The sequence below is a fragment of the Phascolarctos cinereus genome, unplaced genomic scaffold, assembly GCF_003287225.1.
Source record: "Phascolarctos cinereus isolate Bilbo 61053 unplaced genomic scaffold, phaCin_HiC Scaffold_1;HRSCAF=81, whole genome shotgun sequence".
NCBI classification, from domain to species: Eukaryota; Metazoa; Chordata; class Mammalia; order Diprotodontia; family Phascolarctidae; genus Phascolarctos; species Phascolarctos cinereus.
In genome coordinates, this window is record NW_027555514.1 from 212,531,949 (window position 1) to 212,550,254 (window position 18,306).

At 37.4% G+C, this 18,306-nt stretch overlaps 1 non-coding gene across 1 annotated transcript; it reads right to left on the reverse strand.

Moving 5' to 3' along the window:
• Positions 1-5,648: 5,648 nt before the first annotated feature.
• LOC144455177 (U6 spliceosomal RNA) lies at positions 5,649-5,754 on the reverse strand. The gene has a single exon (XR_013483883.1). It is a non-coding gene; the product is annotated as a U6 spliceosomal RNA (small nuclear RNA).
• Between the last annotated feature and the right edge of the window lie 12,552 nt (positions 5,755-18,306).

Here is an 18,306-nt window from a genome sequence, read left to right on the forward strand (position 1 = left end):
ACATTAGGGAAACCGAGCCAAGAGGATCCCACCTTAGACCAATGCCAAGGTTGTCCTCAGCTTTTCCCACATACAAATCTCCACCTGTAACAGTCAGGACCACATTCCCTCTAAGTAGCTAGTGGCATTGAATGGTAGATTACTGCCATTAGACAACTATACCTAAATTCAACCCTCAAACCTCAAAAGAAAATCTGTTGTTACAGTCCCAAGAGCTTTTACCTGAAATGGCAAGTTTCACTAATCACGGCTTAGGACTAGATACAATTGTGTTTACTCTCATGGAGTTGCAATAAGCAATAAAAATTTACCAGGAGTCACATACATAAGAGATTTCACTTAACATCTTTCACTTCTTTTTCTTTCCTCCTCAAATTTAATTTATCCTGGTATAAAGATCAAGCATTAGAAATCATTTCTGTATTACACGTAAACTTGCAAATCCTTGTTGTTTAGTAACTCCATAACCCAAACAAGCTCTTTTCCCAGGGCTGATGACCTTGCCCACACAGATGGTTTCCAGGGACCTGGCAAGTTTACAAAATAAGGAGAATCAACAGGGACGCCAGAGAAGGGGCTGATCCTGGTGTCCCTGCCTGCCCACCCCATGATATTCTTCTTCAGGTCCCCTATTTTCAGTCTTAATTTAGTTTGTTTTGCCCTGACTGAATTTCTCCTGTATCCTTTTATGGCTACCTACTTGCCAGGATGTCTTTTGAGGTTCCCATATAGCATCATGCATTCTGCACTGGTACCCACCAGAAGGGGAAAAGTTTGTTTATTTTTAGAACCCCAGTATATGGTAGCTGGCACATGGGGCCTCCAGTCACCCCTTGCCCCATAGCCCCACACTGGAGGTGACCTTGGCCATCTTCCTAAGGGAAGGGAGTCAGGGGTATCTATGTCATCTACCCTTAGAGCTGCTGTGGGCTGTGCTTTTTGACACTTCCCCTCCCCAAGGTGGAATAGACTAACCCTGCTACACACACTCATTCCCCAAGGAGGACTGCTTTGAATGGACAGAACTAATCCAGTTAAGGCTTTCACCTCACCCCTCCTTTCCACACACAGTAATCAATTACCAATTTTAGGTTTTAGAATTAAAACAATAACTCCAAATAACTTAGTTAACAACCTTACAACTTTCATAAGTGATAGCCAAATTGTTTTAGCTGTAACCTCCTCTTAACTACGGAAATAAGACATTTTATAATGTCTTATAAAACATTATAAGACAGATTTAGCAGGTCTGATACAATAATGTAACTGGTTTTAAACAATTTTTTTCACTGTCTTTTAATTTCTTTCAATTCACACTCTAATCACATCCAAATTGTGAAACATTACTTGATATAACTTGATAAAAAATTTGAAATGACATTATATGTTTGAAACTTGAAATAAACCCATTACCAATCAGGTGACTCCAGTTCTATTGAAGGCATTTCCAAATTATTATACATAGAAAACCATTGCATCACCATTGGCACTGTATACTGGTCACATCTAATTAAGGAATTAATAATAATAGTTAACATTTATAGTGTCTGCCCTCTGCCAGGCATTGTGTTAAGCACTTTACATTCATATGAAGTAAACTGGTGTCACTTGCTTAAGGTCTTCTAGTTAACAAATTTCAGATCTATGTGTTTTCCCAATTTGTCTTAGTGCCAAATAGTATAATAAATTCTGATTTATCTTAAGGATCAAATTAGGAGAGACAATATTTCCCTTAAGATGTGACCAGAATGAATTCAATTACCTGGATCTATGTTCCAATGGTATTACACAGAATCTGAGGTTATAATTTTAATGCTAACTATAGTATTATATTTTTTATAAGTGCTATTTGTTCCAGTCATTTATATTATGGGGTCCACTATTTCCATCCAGTCCACTGCCAAAGATTGCAAAAGTAAAAATCTGATATTAATATTTAATCTACTCCAATTTAATCTACTCCACTTAAGAGCATGTTTTAATTTAGTTAAAATCTCAGTTCCACAATCTTGGAAGGAGCACATAGTTCTCTATAATTTCTTCTTATGAATAGCAGTCTCGTGTAATTCAGTCAAGTTCCCAATTTTAACAGACATTCCAATTTTAAAAGTTATTTTAAAATTGACGAGTACTTAATTTTAGTTTGTAAGACTCCCTAAATTCCAGCTAAATATTCCAAACAAATTCAATTACCTTTTAGTTGTTTTCCAATTTACACAAACCTTTCCCCTTTTGTGGGCCAGGAAAGAGTTAAGTGCCAGTTCTGTCCCAAAGTGCAAGCCTTGAAACTTTCACTGACAGCCCCCAAACCCATTTCTCTAGAATTAGTGAAGCAATCTTCTTCTCTTAGATCTGAGGGGAAAAAGTTCCCCCCCTTTCCTTTTTTTTCTATCTGTCCTTTTACACCCCAGAACTTGGCCACAGTTCAGGACTGTAGAGGGAGAGAACATAATACACACACACACACACACACACACACACACACACACACACACACACCCCTTTTAGGGGTTTAATTAACAAGACACAGAAAGATTTGCCAGAACATATCTTGTTTCTTTCAAATTCTGATCCTACTTAAATAATCATCACCACTAAAAATCTTTTCCATTTCTCTCTCTCTTCTGTTCACCCAGGCTGCTGCAGTCAGTCAAGGATGGAGGGAAAGGAGAAAGAGACTGTCTCACAATTACATGCCTTGTCGCTTTCTTATCTATGTATTTAACTCCGTTCAACCTGACTAAGCAGCAAACCAACGTTTCTACTTGTTACTTCTAACTGGAACTTGGTAGTGGCTTTGAGTCTAGGAACTTGGTAGTGGCTTTTTTTAATGCTGTGAGGAGGGGCTACTTTCTTCCTCCTTTTCCCAACCTGATGGAACATGATTTCATCAGAAGAGACTCTAGGCCTTCATTGTTTTCAAGGCAGCCTCCTACTCACACAGCCTCTACCACGTGGAGGCCATCCAGGGATTCCCCCACCTTCAACCTATCCCTTACTTCTTTGGCACTCCTTTGGTATTCTGCCCAACTATGCCAATTGTAAGGTCCGGAATTCCCCTGGCTGGGGAACCCTGTACCTCCCCCATAACCATAGTGTATTCTTTTGATACCAAAGGAAGAGGCCAAGTCCAATTAGGACCCCACACATGCTCAAGATACAAACAAAGAAAAGAATGACCCCAAATCATCTACAAACAGTGGCTCAGAAAAGAAAGGGAAAAAAAAAGAAAAAATAGGTTGGGCAGAAACTTAACTAGAATTCTTGGAAAAGGTGAAGTGGGACTTAAAAAAAACTTTCAAAAATATTTTTTATAAATTAAATAAGAGTACTTGAGAAAAATATTGGAAAAGAAGAGCAGTGGAAGAAAGAATTAGGAAATTAAAAGCTCGTCATAAGAGGTACAAAAACCTTGTTCATGAAACAAGCCCACTGAAAATTAAAATGAACCAAATAGAAGCTAATACTACATGAGGTAACAATAAATATTAAAGTCAAACGATTTTTTTAAAAAATAAAATAAAATGAAAATGTACAAGGAAGCAAAGAAAAGATGGACAGCCCTGAACACAATGTGTAGTATTTATTATATAGGTTTGAATCCTCTCTTATGTTCTGCTTTTTTTTCTTATTTTGTATTTAAGTTTACAATATATTATTCTTTTCTTATTTTTTATTTAAGTTTAAAATACATTTTTAAAAAAGACGAAGATGTAAGGTATCTCACTGCAAAAACAACTGACAGAAAACATCAAGGAGAGAAAAAAAATTAAGACTCATTGGACTAGCTAAATGACATGACTAAAAAAGAACCTAGACATCCAATTTAAGAAATCTTAAAGGAAAATGCCCCAGATCTCTCATAACCAGAGGACAAAGTGGAAGTAGAAAGAATTCATAAATCTTTTCTTGAAAGAAACTCCTAAATAAAAACTCCCAGGAACATACATCATAGTAAAAATCCAGAGTTTCCAGGAAAAAAGAAAAAAATATTGCAAGTACCAAGGTGCGAAGTACTGTGGTTCAGGCATACAGGATTTAGCAGCCATCACTCTAAAGGAACATATAAGGCAAAGGATATGAGCTTATAGCTAAGAAAAATTTAACCAGCAGAACTGAGTGTAATACTACAGGCAGAAATGAGAAAGTACTGCCAAAGTACTCCTAATGAAAAGACGAGAGCTGTAAAGAAAGTTTTAAGTTCAATACAGGAGTGAAGAAAAACTTAAAAAGGTAAAACATGAACACACAATGACAAAAGGCTCAACAAGGATAAACCGCTTGCAGTCCAATATGGGAAGATGATGCATGTGTCTCCTCAGAACCCAATCATCAGGGAATACAGGGAGTCTAATTAGATAAGACCTGGGAGCTGCTCTGTTATACAATGAAGATCTTAAGAATGGAAAGACAGAGGAAAAGGAATACAAATGCACAACATGATTAATGCTCTTTGAGGTGGTAAAGATGGGAATGTGAGGGGGTGCCCATAAATTGGGACATAGATGAACAAGTTAAGGTACATAAATATGATGGAATATGACCAACCACCAATCCAGGGATTAATGATGAAATGTTATCCACCTCATTACAGAGAGGTGATGTACTCAGAATGAAGAATGAAACTTTTTTTTTTTGGACATAGCCAATGTGGAAATTTGTTTTGATTGACTATTCATTTTTGTAATGGTTTTTTTTTCTTGTGTTCTCAATTGAAGAGGAAGGTTTGGTGAGAGGGTAGGAAGGCAGATTTTGATTGATTAAAACAAAATATTTCTTAAAAAATAAAGGAAGGAAGTGGGGTTCGATGACCAAGATAGTCTCACTAGCATGTTCTTCTTCAGTTCTCAGCAGGCAGAGGGGAAGGCCTTTGCTTATCAACTTCAAGGAACCAGTATCTGGAGATCAAGATTCCCACTCAACCCTTCCTGGGCATCCTCCTGTGTTGTCAGAGACCAGACTATGACTGCCTTTGTTGCTGCCAGCTCCTCCTAGAAGCCTTCAAAAGTACAGTCCCAAAAAGACAGTTTTTACATCTGTGTGGTCTGTACTTACGGTCCAATGAGGTAGGTTCATGCCTTCTCTCCCCTTGTTCATTAGAAACTGTTATTGTTCGTTTAAGCAATAAACCATTTCAGTAAAGTGTCTTGATGAGGTTCCTTTCACTGCGTATTTTGTAAACAGTCAGCTTCCTAGTCCCTGCAATTTGATATGAGTTAGTATTCCATAAGTCTGCTAACTTTGTGTCCCTCGAACACCAAGATTTCTCAACAAAACCCTCCTGGTTGGGAAGTCTTGACAATATGCTTAGACATCATGACCTTTATTTATTTGTCACAGTTCTTCTGAGCTGAAGTTATGATTTGTCGGGAGGCTTTCAGCTTCTTTCGTGTACCATAGTTCTTGCACCGTCTCCATCCTCTGAAACTCTGAAGCAGAAATCAAAAATAGCATTTACAGAGTGCTTGAAGTTTTGCAAAGAACTTTTCTTATGTTCTCACTTGATCCTCAAAACAACCCCTCAAGATAGGTGCTATCATTATCTTTACTTATCACACAGTTAAGTAAATACCTGAGTTAAGATTTAAACTCAGGTCTTCCTGTCTCCAAAGTCCAGCACTGTATTGTATCCACTGGGCCATACAGGGAAAAATATTGAATGCTTCATAAACTTGTGTGTCATCCTTATGCAGGAGCCATGCTAATCTGTCATTCTAGTTTTTGTATCTGTGTTCAAGTATGAGTTATTTAGACCTATAGAGACAAAAATTAGATCAGAATAGTGATCACTGGAAACTACCATGGGTTCAACAAGAACAAAAGACATCACAGTATGATAGAAAGGACATTGAACTTGGAGTCTGAAGAATTGGGTTCAAGTTCTGGTACTACCAACAAATAGTCATTGCAGACTTAAGAAGTTTCAAAATACTAATAGTCCACCCCAAGGAAACATGGAACTAAAAGACAGTAAAGCAAAACAGCTTTATTGAGGAGACATGCAATATAGAGATAAGAGAAGGAGAATGCTGGAAACAGGTCAGGTCTAACTGGGGCCCTATGTGGAACCAAGTGCACTCTCCTGTAGCCCCAAAGGGAACAGGGCATCTTCCCAAACCAATAAAGTTTAGTAGGTTTTTAGGGTTTTTATGTGGATCTAGCAGAACTAGGCAGTGAGGGAAGGGACCTGGACCTGAGGACTGATGTTGATTCTTGCTAGTGGTGAGAAAAAAGATTCCTGGAGAACTGATGGCAACTTGATAAAGGGAAAGGGTCTTTGAGCTGATATTACTGGTCTTACTCTGACAAGGTAACTCAGCTTTCATGTCTTGGGTCTTCTTTGTTTTCCAGGGAGATGGAGAGGCTACTGGGGTCATTATATCTGCCAAATACAAGACACTAAGGATAGAACTTGTACTCTTACCAGGGATACAATTGATAAAATACTAGAATCATAGACTGGAAGTCCTGAGTTCAAATTCTGCTTCAGACACTTACTAGCTGTGTGAGCCTGGGCAACTCACAACTTTTCAGCCTCAGTTTCTTTATCTGTGAATTGGATATAATAATAGCACCTACTCACAGGATGGTTGTGAGGATTAAATGAAATGATATGTAAAAGCACAGGTACTTCACAAACCTTAAAGTATGATATAATGCTATCCATCTAAGGAGAGAATGAGTACAAATACCTAGAAAAATTGGGCTTCTTGGACTGGGTGGTGCCTAGGTTGATCTTTAAAGGAAAATAAAGGGTTTTGAAAGGTAAATTTGAGGAACTAAATCCCAAACATGGAACATGACCTGTAGGAAAGCATGAAAAAAAGAAAGAGTTCAAATACCAAACAGTCAAAGAAAGGATCACACAAGATTTAGGAGTCGTCACTTGAAGAAGGGAACAGCTTAGAATCTGATACTCTAAAAAGTAAAATATAAAGACTTACAACCAAGAATAAATATATTCAACAAACTAGGAATATGGGGAGGGGATTAGATTGGGGAGAGGAATAAACCTTTAATCAAATAGAGGATTTGCAAACATTCTTGATGCAAAGGCCAGAACTGAATAGACATTTTGAAGTAGAAACACAGGAGACAAGGGAAATCTAGAAAGGTCCACACATTTATTTAATTGGAAGGGAATATGTGGGCAGGAATTGTTTACATACTAATAAGAAGCTAAGAAACTAATGTTTTGGGGCAGCTAGGTGGTGCAGTGGAAAGAACACTGGCCCTGAAGTTAGGAGGACCTGAGTTGAAATCTGGCCTCTGACCAAACACTTGACACTTACTAGCTGTGTGACTCTGGGCAAGTCACTTAACCCCAATTGCCTAAAAATTAAAAAAAAAAAAGAAAAGAAACAAATGTTTTCTCAGAACTCTATTATCTTTAAGCATCAGAGGGAAAGGTAAACATTTCAGAAGGTCTGTGAGTGATTTTATTTTGTTTTGATTGTCTCAATAAAAAACAAAAAAGGTGAGATGGGATGCTATTTTTGGGGAAAAGGAGGACAAAGTGTGCATAAATCACTAGCATATAACTCAGGTTCACAAAATGAAGGTTTTTTAATTATAGGAAAATGGAGGGAACTGGGGCATGAGGAGGTGGAGAGAGGGGTTTAAGGGGGAGGGAAGTATAGGTAAAGGAATAGTCATAAACAAAACAAACATGAACATTGGGAAGAAGAATGTGAGAGGAGATCAAGAGAAAAGCAAGAAAAAGTAAAAACCTGAGATCAGGGGTGAGCCAAAGAAAGAAAAAAAGCTGTAAAAGAGCAAAAACAGGCTGTTTCAATTAAAGATCACAAGTCTAAGGCAAATTCCCTCTTTTACCATCTTTTTATTTGTTAATAGGAAGGTGGGAGTAAAAAGAGAAAAAATACAAGAAAACAGGATGAAGAGTAAATACACACTTAAGACTCATATCTGTGACCAAGAATGGATTGAACTCACTGATGAAATAGAATAGAATAATAGAATGGAATAGAAAACAGAATCCAAGAATATGTTGCTTATGAGAAAAACACTTGAAACATTCAAATAGGCTTAAAATGAAGGGCTGGAGCAAAATCTATTCAGCTTCAACTGAACTAAAAAAAGTATAGGTATTAATCATGATTTCAGATAGCTGTAATAAAGATGGATGTGATAAAAACAGAAAAGCAAGAAAAGTATGTTATGTTTAAAGGCATCACAGATTATAAAGCAATATCAGTAATATATGTGCACCAAACAGCATAACATCTACTTAAAATCAACAGCATTGAAGGGAGGAATAAACAGTAAACTTTCACATTGAGTGGGGGAACTCCATGTACTCCTTGTTTTTAACCCAAATTTTGATTCTAACTCTAACATTAATTCTATCTCTCTCAATTTTATCATTTCTAATCCCCTTTCAAATCCCTTTCAGATCAAGACAAATCTAACAAAAGAGATAAACAAGTAAGCTGTTTAGGGACTGAATGGAATTCTAGAAATATCAGAGACGATAGATCTGGTGATTACTAAATGGAAATTAAAAGGAATAGATAGATACATAGATGGCCAGTTTTTTGTAATGGCCACTTATTGAAACATATAAACCTTGCCAAAAAAAAAAATTGAAAATCCATAATGCTAAACACATAATTTGCTGATCAGAATGCAACGAAATACATTTAATAAAAGATCCTTGAAGAAGGAATTAAAAAGTCATTGGAGGTTAAATAACATAATTCTGAAGAGCTGATAGGTCAAAAAACAAATTATAAATGGAAACTAGAAAATTTCATCAAAGAAAACTAAAATAATGGGATAACATAACAAAACTTGTGGGATGCACAAGTGGGATGCATAAGCAGTCCTTAGGGGGAAATATCTCTAAATGTTTTCATCAACAAAAGAGAGAAGAAACAAATAAGTAAATTGAGCACAAAACATTTAAAAAAAATTTTAATAACAACTAATAAAAAAAACTAGGCAACAAAGTAGAATTCTGAAAAATGAAAGAAAATATTAATAAAATTGAAAGAAAAAACCAATTCAATTTTTTAATAAAACTAGAAGCTTTTTTCCCCAAAAAACCAATAAAATAAAATTAATCTGTGTTTTTAAGAGAGAGGAAAACCAAACTACCAGGATCAAAAATCAAAAAGGAGAATTAACAATAATTGAAGAAGAAATAAAGGAAATTATCAGAAGCCATTTTGCCCAATATATGTTAACATAACTGATAATTTGGAGAAAATGGAAGAATGTTTATAAAAATATCATATTAATAGATTAACAAAAGCAAAAATAGACTATTTGAATAACCCAATATCAGAAAAAGTAGTTGAACCAGCCATAAATGAACTTCCAAAGGAAAAAAAATAAGATCAAATACCCTTACAAATGAATTCTATCAAACATTCAGAGAATGACTAATTCCAATATCAAATAAGCTGTTGGCAATAATAGCAAAAGAAAGCATCATTCCAATAGCTCTTAATGATACAAATATAATCTTAGTACTTACACCATAGAGAGACAAAGCAGAGAAAGAAAAACATATATTAGTATTCCCAATAAACACTGATGCAAAAAAAAAATTGAATAAAATATTAGCAAATTGGGGGCAGCTAGGTGGCTCAGTGGATAGAGCACCGGCCCTGAAGTCAGGAGGACCCGAGTTCAAATCCGGCCTCAGACCAAACACTTGACACTTACTAGCTGTGTGACTCTGGGCAAGTCACTTAACCCTAATTGCCTAAAAAAAATATTAGCAAATTAACTACAACATATTGGGGGGGCATCAAGGTGGCGCAGTAGATAGAGCACCAGCCCTATATTCGGGAGAACCTGAGTTCAAGTCCAGCCTCAGACACATAACACTCACTAGCTGTGTGACCCTGGTCAAGTCACTTAACTCCCATTGCCCAACTGAAAAAAAACAACAACATATTGGAAATATTATGCTTTGTAAACCAGTTGAATTTATAACAGGAATGCATAATTGGTTGAACATAAGGAACACCATAAACATATTATTGTGTTAATAATATAAACAATAAAATCCACCTGGTTATATTGGGAGATTTTGAAAGAGACTTTTGATAAAATCCAACACAAGTTTCTAATAAAAATTCTAGGTAGCATAATAAAGAGATCTTTCTTTCTTTGACATAGCAAATAATATTCAAACTCCACAGTTCTTTCTTTCGATGTGGATAGCATTTTCCATCACGAGGCCTTTGGAGATGTCTTAGATCCTTGTTATTTCTCGGAAGGGTTAAGTTTATCAATATTAGTCATCACACAATGTGGCTGTTACGTGTACAACTTTCTCCTGGTTCTGCTCACTTTACTCAGCATCAATCCATACTAGTCTTTCCAGGTTTTTCTGAAGTCCACTTGCTCATCATTTTTTTATAGCACAGTAGTATTCCATTACATTCATATACCAAAATTTGTTCATCCATTCCCCAATTGATGGGCATTCCCTCAATTACCAATTCTTTGACACCACAATAAGAGCTGCTATAAATATTGTTGTACATGTGGGTCCTTTTCCCACTTGTATGATTTCTTTGGGACATGACCGTAGAAGTGCTATTGCTGGGTGAAAAGTTATGCACAATTTTATAGCCTTTTGGACATAGTTCCAAACTGCTCTCCAAAATTTTTGCATCAGTTCAGAACTCCACTAACAATGCACTAGTGTTCTAATTTTCCCACATCTTCTCCAACATTTATCATTTTCCTGTTTTGTCATGTTGGCCAATCTGACAGGTGTGATGTGGTACCTCAGAGTTGTTTTGATTTGCATTTCTCTAATCAATAGTGATTTAGAGCATTTTTTCATATGACTGCAGATGGCTTTAATTTCTTCATCTTAGAACTGTCTGTTCATATCCTTTGACCATTTATGAATTGGGGAATGACTTGTATTCCTACAAATTTGACTTAATTCTCTATATATTTTAGAAATGAGGCCCTTATCAGAGAGACTGCTTATAAAAATTCTTTCCCAATTTTCTATTTTCCTTCTAATCTTGGTTGCCTTGGCTTTGTTTGTGCAAAACCTTTTCAAATTTAATGTAATTGAAGTTATCCATTTTGTATTTTGTAATGTTCTCATAATATGAATCTATCATACATTTCTTTTTGGTCATGGTGTTTGCTTATTTCCTGGCCTTTAAAGAGATTGAGCTCTCCTGCTGGGGAGCAGAGGGCACTGACCCAAGCTTCTTCTGTTGGGAGCCTAGGGCCTGGTCACTGGCTTTGTGTGCTGGGGCCTCCAATGTTGGCAGTTGGAGGCTGTAGGGTTCTGGCAGCTTACCTGGTGTTGGGCTGCAATCAGCAACACTGGAACTCTTAAGGGTAGAATTGGGTAGTGTGGCTCCTGGAGATTTCTTGCTCACCTGGGCCTTTCCTTCCTTTTGCTTTCTTCAGCTCCTTTCAGGTAGATGTTGCAGGATATTTATCCTCCTGGGGCCCCTTGGAGTGCTGCTTCCCAGAGTTTTGCTGAGGCACAGGAAGAGCTGGTTGCTGTAGAATGCTGAGGCACCTGGTGGTTTTCCAAGCTGGTTTCCACTGGTTCCCCCACCTTCACTGAGGCACTTGGGGGTGCAGGTGTTAGTGTTTGCCTGCTCCACCACCTGGGTTTCAGGATCTCCTCCTGGTATGCTGAGGTGGAGCTTTCTGCTAGCTTGCTGGGACACCTCCCATTCTGTACTGCTCCCCTTCCCCCAGGGCAAGAGGGGCCTTTCCTGTTAATCCCTCAAGCTACCTGGGCTACTAGACTGCTACACCCCATCTTTCTTCTGGTTCAGCTGTTCCAGAGTTTTTCTTGGGCCGATATTTTATGGGCTTTCAGAGGTCAATAAGGGAGGGTAAGAGCCACTCACTTCTTACTTCTCCATCTTGGCTCCCAGAAGCCCACTATTAAACATAGTCCTGGAAATGCTAGCTGGAGCAATAAGACAAGAAAGAGAAATTAAGAGAATAAGCATAGGAAAGGACAAACAAAATTATCCCTTTTTGCTAATGATGTGATGATTTACTTAAAAAATCCTAAAGAGTCAAACAAAAATTAATTGAAACAACTAATTCAATGAAGTTGCACAAAATCCAACAAGGGCTAGAAAGAGAAATTTCATTCAAAATAACTAAAAAAGTTTTTAAAAATGTAAGGGTACACTTATCAAAATACAAGGAACTATGTGACTATGACCACATAATACATTTTACACAGATGTTGTTGTTGTTCAATTGCTTGGTTGTGTCTGACTCTTCGTGACCTCATGGATCATACTGTCCATGGAGTTTTCTTGGTAAAGATACTGGAGTGGTTTGCCATTTCCTTCTCCAGTGAATTAAAGCAAAAAGAGGTTAAGTGATTTGTCTAGGGATATCTAGCGAGTAAGTGTGTGAAGCCAAATTTGAACTCAGGTCTTCCTTACTGCAAGCCCAGTAATCTATCCATCGAGCCGCTTAGCTGCCTCCCACACAAATATAGATAGACCTCAATAACTGTAGAAATATTAAGTGTGCATGGGTAGGTTGAACTAATGCAATAAAAATGATAATGCTATTTAAATTAATTTATTTGTTCAGTGTCATACCAACCAAATAACCAGCCAGGTGGCACAGTGGATAGAGCACTTGGCCTGGAGTCAAGAAGACCTGAGTTCAAATGTGGTCTCAGATACTTACTGGTTGGTAACCCTAGGCAAGTGACTTAATTTCCATTTACCTCATTTTCCTCATTTGTAAAATGGGGATGATAATAATAGCAGCCATCTCATAGGATTGTGAGAATTAAGTTAGAAAAGCATAGAGTGCTTAACACAGTGCCTGGCACATAGTATGTGCTTAAATGTTTGCTGCTTTCCCCCAAAGGATTATAGCTAGAATCTCAAGGAAAATTATGAAAGAAAGTGATAAGGTAGGGGGCCTAGCACTGTTAGATCTCAAACTATACTACTGTGGAAGCATACTAAGGCCCCTTGTTCTCTCTTTAAGGCTGTGCATGTGTGTGTGTGTGTGTGTGTGTGTGTGTGTGTGTGTGTGTGTGTGTGTGTGTAATTAGGATAGTACTTTACTTTTGTTAACCAGAAGTCGTGACCCCACCGGACATGGGTAGCAACTTGATTTATTACAAGAGAAAAGCCCATGCATGTGGAAACTTCTACCAAGGAGCCCACAATATAGACAATGCCTTGGATATTTATGGGGTACGGCAAAAAGAGGGCATCTCATGGAAAGAGTGGAGGGCAATCTCCTCTAAATGGGAGTGGCATGGGAGGAGGAAAAGAGCATTAGGGGAGGGGGAGTAAGAGGAAGCAGAAGAGCTTGGGAACATGGGACCCTGGAGGAAGGATATTCTGCTTATCTGAAAGGGTCTGAACTGCACAAACAATTTATCAGTCTGGGCAGATTGGCCGGAGCCAGGCTTGTAGCTGACTCAGCTTCAAGGGCACTGAAAGTTTAATAGCGTTCACTTGCAAAAGATCACTATTATGTTAGTTGGGGGAGGGGTGGCGGGGCTTCATCTCTGGAAAATAGGGCACCTCAAGAAAACAAGGTCGGGGACCACTACACAGTTTGTCTAGGAAATTTTAGTTTTAAGTCTTTGGTGCTGTCTCAATGAAAAACCTTTCTTAAACTATCAACTCCAAAGCAAGGTCCAGCAATTATAACTTTTCATATCATTCTTATGAAAGTCCTAAAGGGTTTCTGAAACGCTGACCCACCCAGGAAAAAAATCCCCCTTGAAACTGATTAGATGATTAGACTTAGAGAAGGAGCCTTTTTGATTAATTACATTAATAATATTATCTCTTGAGTTCATCATTGACTAGATTAAAAGGAGAATCCTTAGAAGGAATGATTAAAGAGGAATCAAATGATTTAGGGAAATTATTCTCTCAAGTGTGCTGAAAGTTTAATTATTATTATTCTGTTTATAAGAACTGTTACCTAAACTTTGTCCTCCTGTATAATCTTGTTTATAGAATTTTGTCTTTTATTTGAGAATACTATAAATTGAGCAAGGAAATGTCTTAAATCAGAGAGGTTTTCTTAATTTAGTTTATTTTTTTTCAATTAATAAGGGGAATGAGAATTTACATAGTGCATACTATGTGCCAAGCACTGTGCTAAGCACTCTTTTACAAATATTATCTCATTTGATCCTCACAATAACCCTGCAAGGTAAGTGCTATTGTTGAGTAAACTGAGGCAAAGAGAGGGTAAGTGACTTGCCAGGGTCACATGGCTAGTAAGTGTCTGATGAAGCTCTACATTGCATCACCTAGCTGCCTAATAAGAATCAACTTTCTCTCCATTTCACCTCCCTTTTTCTCTTTGGAGAAAAATTAAGAAACAGAGAGAGAGAGAGAGAAAAGAAGAGGGAGGAAGGAAGGCAGGCAGGCAGGAAGGGAGGAAGGAAGAAAGGAAGGCAGGAAGGAAGGGAGAAAAAAAACTCTTTTGACAAATACACGTAGTCACACAAAACAAATTCCTCTACTGGCCATGTCCAAAACACATATGTCTCATTTTGAACACTGAAACCATCACCTCTCTATCAGGAGGTAGGTAACATGCTTCATCATTGGAACTCTGAAATTGTGATGGGCCATTTTACTGGTCAGAGTTGTTAAGTCTTTCTTCTTTTTTTAAAAAAATTTTTATTAACATATTTTGTTTTTAAATTATAAGCATTTACATATTACATAAGTGAGAGGTCTCTCCTAACAAAGATCAAACTAATAATGCAGTGACCTCATCTGAAAGTTCATGTAGCATTTCACATCAGTAAAGACCTCCTCACCTCTATATCTTAAAAAATTTTACAGAAATTTATTTTCTTTCCTTTCCACTTCCCATCCCATTGGGAAAAAAAGAAATAGCAAATTTCTTGTAGCAAATATGCTTAATTAAATAAAACAAATTCCTCCAATGAGTATATACAAAAATAAATAATATGTTCTTTATTTAAATTTATTATTATAAATTATTTAAATCCATCAGCTCTCTGTAATGAATAGTATTATCACTGGTCCTGTGGGATCATGAATGGCCATTGTCTTGATCATAGTTCTTAGAGCTTTCAAAGTTCTTTGTTTTTACAGTGTCGTCACAAAAATTAGCCTCCTGGTTCTGCTAATTTCATTCTTCATTAGTCACCTTTGCAGCTCTGAGGTGTATGAGATAGACTCTCAGGATTGCTTACATTGGCATTTATTTAATTAGTAGAGTTTTGGAACATTTTTTTTTTATATGGAAACGTTCCAAAATACTACTAATTAGATAAATGGCAAACAAAAATGAAAATTATAAATATTGGAGAAACTGTGGGAAAACAGGCACACTGATGCACTTTTGGTGAGTCTGTGAATGATACAACCATTGTGGACAGCAATTTGAAATTGTATGCAAGAAGTCACTAATGACACCTATATTGGTGTCACCTTATGGTGGTTTCCTCTTTTAAGAATTATTCTTGGGGCAACTAGGTGGTGCAGTGGATAGAGCACTGGCCTTGGATTCAGGAGGACCTGAGTTCAAATCCAGCCTCAGACACATAACACTTACTAGCTGTGTGACCCTGGGCAAGTCATTTAACCCCATTGCCTAGCCCCCCCAAAAAAATTTTTTTAAATTTTTTAAACTAAGAATTATTCTTTTTTGTTGTTGTTAGGCAATAGGGTTAAGTGACTTGCCCAGGGTCACACAGCTAGTACGTGTCAAGTGTCTGAAGCTGGATTTGAATTCAAGTCCTCCTGACTCCAGGGCTAGTGCTCTATCCACTGTGCCACCTAGCTGCCCCTAAAAATTATTCTTTCTGTCCAGGCCTATGCATGGTCATTTCAGGCATAAAAGAATATTCAGGATTAGTGATGATGAGAGATGTGACAACCTTCACTACACCTGTCTTCTTCTCCCATCCCACTATATCCACAAGCAGGTGAGACCCAGATTACCCATATTTCCTTCTTCACATTGATGGAAGGTAAAGGCTGTAGGCAAGGGGTAATCCCAAAGGGCTAAGACCTACTGCTAAGATGGTAAGACAGTAGAAGAAAGAATTTTCCAGGCTGAGCAGATGCATGCCCCCATGACCTTGCAGTGTGTGTGTGTGTGTGTGTGTGTGTGTGTGTGTGTGTGTAGAAGGGGTTGCAGGATAAATCTTGCTGGTAAGGTAAGGGGTAGCGTAAAGATACTCATCTGTCCCCGGTGTCCATACTTTGTCAAAAGCATCCTTGTCCTTTTTTCTCTTTGGGAAGGCCTGAAAACCGTCTCCCTGGAGGCAAATGGTATTAAGAACTTAGGGTCTGGTTGTACCAGAATGCCTCTTTCCATCCCGTTTCATGATGATTAAATACCAAGGTACTGTTCTGGGATTCCTCTGGTCCTGTCCCATAGCTTTCCTACTCATCCTGGCTCTGAGTTTCCATTCTGTTGCAAGATGAGATCCTAGGCCATGGCATGCAGGATGATGGTCAGCTAAAGCCACCCACTCTCAAATCTAGTGCTTAGTGGTGGAGCAATCAATCAATCTATCAAATACTGAAATACCTACTATGTGTCAAGTACTAGGGATACTAAGACAAAAATATCTGAAAATGCATATAGAATAAGTTCAAGGTAAGTTAGTGGGAAGCTAGGTGGCACAGTGCATCAGACTTGTCATCAGGAAGACCTGAATTCAAATCTGACCTCAGACACTTACTAGCTGTGTGACTCTAGGCAAGTCACTTAATCTCGTTTGCCTCAGTTTCCTCATCTGTAAAATGAGCTGGAGAAGAAAACTGCAGTGTTTTTGCCAAGAAGATCCCAAATGGGGTAACAAAGAGTCAGACATGACTTATATAACTAAACAACAACGAACTTGGTGGGGAACGTATTAGAAGTGGACAGATCATGAAAACCTCATGTAGAACATGGGGTTTGAGCTGAGTTTTAGAGGAAACTGGGGGTTCTGAGAGGAAGATAGGAGAAGGGGGCATATTCCAGGCATGAGGAATAACCAATACAAATACACAGAGATGGGAAATGGTTAGTGTGCGTGTGTGTGTGTGTGTGTGTGTGTGTGTGTGTGTAACAACATGGTTATACTGAAGGAGGGTAGTGGTGTGTAAAACTGAGAGTCAAAGAAAGGAGTTTGTGTTTGATCCTACATGTAATAGGGAACTAGTGGAGTGTATTGAACAGAGTGGGGTCACTGTCACAGCTGTGCTTTAAAAAATATCAGCTCTGTGGAGGATGGGTTAGAGAGGAGAGAAAGATTAGAGGCAAGGAGATCAATTAAGAAAAAAAAAGCAGTAATTAAAGTTTTAGGCTTATAGGTCAAATAGAATTAAGAGGTCTTAATACTATAATTGAAATAACTAGGCCACTAACAATCCACTAGCTATTAATTACAAGATTAATCTATGATATGCCCATTGGCTGGAATACATTAGAATACTCCAATGATACAGAAGACACAAAGGCTTCTTGTTCTAATAATATTACAATATCTGGGGTCTATGTAACTTGCAATGCATTTATCATATTTTTGAGTCCTTGAGGCTATGTTGTTACTGATTTGTCATAATTTAACACCACAAATGTATCTTCTGCTGGTTTTTCTTTTCTGTTGGATAAACACTCTGTTCTGGGTTTATTACTTCAATGCAAGTTTTGTATTCTGAGGTAACTGCCTAAAATTCATTAGAAGCTCTTTAAAAAGATATATAAACCCCTAGACTTTGCCTGTAAGTGGAGATTCTCAGCTAGTAAAGGAGATTCCAAGCTAGTCAATAATCTTTCAAGCAATTACTTGATAAAATAATATGGGTTCTTTTCTTTTTCTGTAAATTTTTAAAATTTTATATGTAAATACAAAATGAGAAAAGAAAAAAAATGCCATATGCACAGACCATAAGAGATGATTCAATATGAAACAATAAGTTTTCATTTCAAGAAAGCCTAAATAATAAACACTACACATTGTTTTCAAAGCTGCCCAGCTTTTCTTTGCTTCCTTGTTGGTTTTCTTTTATTCTCTGCTGTGCACTTTTTATTCTTTTTCTTCCCCCTCCCTCCCTGCCTAAAGAAGGCTACAATTAAGCATGAATATATACATATACGTGGATATGTATCAATATAGACATATATCCATAAATACACTCATACACATATATATGTACAATTGCACTATGCTTATTTCCTCCTATCATCTGTTTCTCTGAAGGTGGATAACATCTTCTTTTATAAGTCCAAGTCTTTCCATGTCTTTCTAAATCAACCAGCTCATCATTTCCTATACCATAGCAATATTCTTTTCTGGTTTCA